Source organism: Silene latifolia, chromosome 3 (assembly GCF_048544455.1).
Source record: "Silene latifolia isolate original U9 population chromosome 3, ASM4854445v1, whole genome shotgun sequence".
Taxonomy (NCBI): Eukaryota; Viridiplantae; Streptophyta; class Magnoliopsida; order Caryophyllales; family Caryophyllaceae; genus Silene; species Silene latifolia.
The window spans coordinates 75,952,547-75,955,990 of NC_133528.1; the positions used below are offsets into that span (position 1 = coordinate 75,952,547).

The 3,444-nt window shown below is 41.1% G+C and overlaps 1 non-coding gene across 1 annotated transcript; it reads left to right on the forward strand.

The window, feature by feature from the left end:
- Nucleotides 1–3,104: 3,104 nt before the first annotated feature.
- Nucleotides 3,105–3,211, forward strand: LOC141650860 (small nucleolar RNA R71). Its single transcript, XR_012546872.1, has one exon. It is a non-coding gene; the product is annotated as a small nucleolar RNA R71 (small nucleolar RNA).
- Nucleotides 3,212–3,444: the final 233 nt, after the last annotated feature.

The window sequence follows — 3,444 nt, forward strand, 5'->3', positions numbered from 1 at the left end:
AGTAATGTCCAAATCGATTTAGGATAGATGAATGTTGCCTTGTATCCCAAAAATCGACTCAAAACTTGAAGATTTTGGTGTTTTAATCACTTGTTGTTGCTAAAGGAGTGATTAATTTTTGTTTTGAGGAAGTTTGGATTTGATTTGCTTGATTTTGGTTGAGAAATTTGATTTTTGTTGATGGAGAGGATGAGGGTTTTGGGTAGTGTTTGTGTTTGAAATAATGAAAATGAGTTGGGAGGAGGGGTTTAAAGGACGCGTTGAATTTTGAAAAGCAGAGGGAGACGAGCGGCCTGCTCTCGGGACGCTCGGATTCTTCAGTTTTTCGGTTCAGGAAAAACGCCAGGGGACGAGCGTCGCGAAGGTAAGACGAGCGGATTCTTTAGTTGGGATGAGCGTCTTATGCTGGAGACGCTCGGATTCCTTTCCAGGGAGAAATCCCAAAAATTGACAGTGTAAACACGAGCGTCTTCCTTTTGGGACGACCGTCCTGACTGAGACGAGCGGATTCCTTGCTGGGACGCTCGGATTCTCAATCAGACCCTAAAATTAATTCTGCAGCTTCACAAGATGAGCATCTTATGCACTGGATGCCCGGGTTCATTTCAAGACGAGCGGATTTGCCTCGGGACGCTCGGATTCTGCCTCTTCCTCACGGATTCAGGTCCATCTGTGTGTGCTTCGTAACCCATGTCATTTCATTCTTTAATTCTTGTGTTCTTCATTATGGGGGCACTACAAAGGCAAGGATAGCCTAGGCAATTGCTATCCCCACACTAAGGCAAAACACTACACATCAATAAACTCATAAGTCCCTCCCTCACTTCTCTCAAAATGATGAAAATCTTGATCAAGGCATAGAAATGCAAATCCAAAAATGACAAAAATGAAGTACGACAATTAAAATGCAAGTTAGGGAGTTAGAATATTTATAAATGGTGGATTAGGGAGGACTCCACCAAACTCTCATCCAATAATGAGATGTCAAGGGGGCATGTTCAAGGTGTTGTAGATGTTACTCAACAACTTGAAGAAGTAGTCGAAAGCTTGCTCATTGTCATGATAAAGATATTCAATAGACCTTTGCACTTGTTATTTTACATGATGGTCTTGGGCCATAGCATTACCGATATAGGGATTGAATATCCCTTCAAACTCATCATCCCAAAGACCGCATACTTCGTCCACTTGATCACTAAAATTTTCTTGAGTTGATGAAGACAACTCTCCTTCTTTCTTTTCTTGCTAATGAAGCCTTCCTCTTCACTTGTCATGAGTGAGTTGTTCAAGCTCTCATTGTTGCAATTTCCTTGCTCTTTTGATGGAGCATCATCCACTTTCTTCTTCCATTGAAATGCCAACTTCTTCCTATCATCTTTCCGGCTATAGTGATCAACCATAAAACATGGCTCATGTAATCGTGGAGCTCTCATAGTCTTGTCAAGATTAAAAGTGATGGTTTCATCTCCCACTTCAAGGGTAAGCTCTCCATGTTTTACATCGACCAGCGCTCCCAGGGAGTACAAGAAAGCTCTTCCTAAAATTATAGGAATGTTGGAGTCTTCTTCCATGTCAACAATAACAAAATCTACCGGGATGAAGAATTTGCCAATTCTTACGGGAACATCTTCCCACACCCCTAAAGGTGTCTTTGTTGATCTATCCGCCATTTGAAGCGTGATGTTGGTGCATTTGAGCTCTCCCATTCCTAGCCTCTTGCTTACCGAATATGGCATGACACTAACACTTGCCCCAAGGTCACATAAAGCTTTGTTGATTGTAGTGTCACCAATAGTGCATGGAATGGAGAAACTTCCCGGATCCTTAAGCTTTGGAGGTGAACTCCCTTGAAGAATAGCACTACTTACTTTAGTAAAAGCAATAGTCTCAAGCTCCCGGATTGATTTCTTCTTTGTAAGGATATATTTCATATACTTTGCGTAGGCCGGAACATGATTTATCAATTCCGTAAATGGAATTGAGACTTCTAAATTCTTTACAATCTCCATGAATTTTCCAAGTTGGTCATCAAACATAGGCTTAGCTTGACGATTCGGGAATGGAAGTCTAATCACAATAGGATCCTTTTCTTTGGCCTTCTCTTCATCCTTCTTTGAAACTTCTTGAATGGTGGGTTATTCTTCTTTAGAGTTTTCAACAACTCTTTCCTTGTCACTAGCATTCACAACATCTTCACCAACGGGCCTCTTCGGCCCTTCATACCTTGTACCACTCCTCAAATGGATGGCACTCACCCATTCTTGTCTTGGGGGGTTACCTTGAGGTGGTAATTGCCCCTTTTGTCTTTGTGAACTTGAAGATGCTAATTGAGACATTTGGGTCTCCAACATATTTGTGTGAGCTAGTATGTTGTTAATGGTGTTGTCTTTTGCTTGGCTATCTTTTTGCATTTGAGTGAAAAACTCTTGTTGGTTCTTTTGCATTTGGAGGACCGCTTTTTGCACATCAAAACCTTGGTCATTTGATTGAGTGTATGGAGTTTGATTTTGGTAACCTTAGTTTTGGTTGTAAAAGGGTCTTTGATTTTGGTTTCTCATTGGAGGTGGGGTGTATGTTGGTTGAGGGTTTTGAACATTTTGGCTTTTGTATGAGACATTTGGATGGAATTTGGTGTTTTCATTGTAATAGTAGGAATAAGGGGTACCACTCTTGTATGCTTGAAAAGCATTCACTTGCTCAGTTGTTCCCCTACATTCACTTTGGTCATGTCCCAAAGTTCCACAATTCTCACATATTCCACTTGGAATTGATGAAGATTCCACCATGGCATTAACATGTTGCTTAGGTGATTTGGAGGCTTCTTCAAGTTTCGCCATAGCCTTCTCAAACTTCAAATTAATGGTATCAATATGAGCACTAAGTTGAGCACCCAATTGAGTAATAGAGTCCACTTCATGCTTTCCTCCTCTAGTAGCCTTTCGAGGTCTACTATATTGTGAGTTACGGACCTCCATTTCCTCAATCTTGTTCCATGTTTGATTATCGTCAACTTCGGTGAACATACCATTTGATCCCATGTTGAGAATGTTCTGGGAGTCTTCATAAAGACCATTCCAAAATTTTTTACCAAGAACCACTCGCTAAGTCCATGATGAGGACATGAGCGACAAGTTCCTTTGAATCGCTCCCAAGCTTCGTACAAAGATTCTTCGTCCCTTTGTTTAAACCCCGTGATTTGGGCTCTTAGCATGTTAGTCTTTTCCGGAGGGTAGAGCTTTTTGTAGAAAGCAAGAGCCAATTTCTCCCAAGAGTCAATATCAAGAGTAGCCTTATCAAGGATCTTTAGCCATTGTTTCGCGGTACCAGTCAAAGAAAAAGGAAATATGACCCATCGAATTTGGTCTTGAGTAACTCCGGTTTGTGAAATCACATCACAATAGTCACAAAAAGTCTCCATATGAGAATGTGTGTCTTCACTAGGCT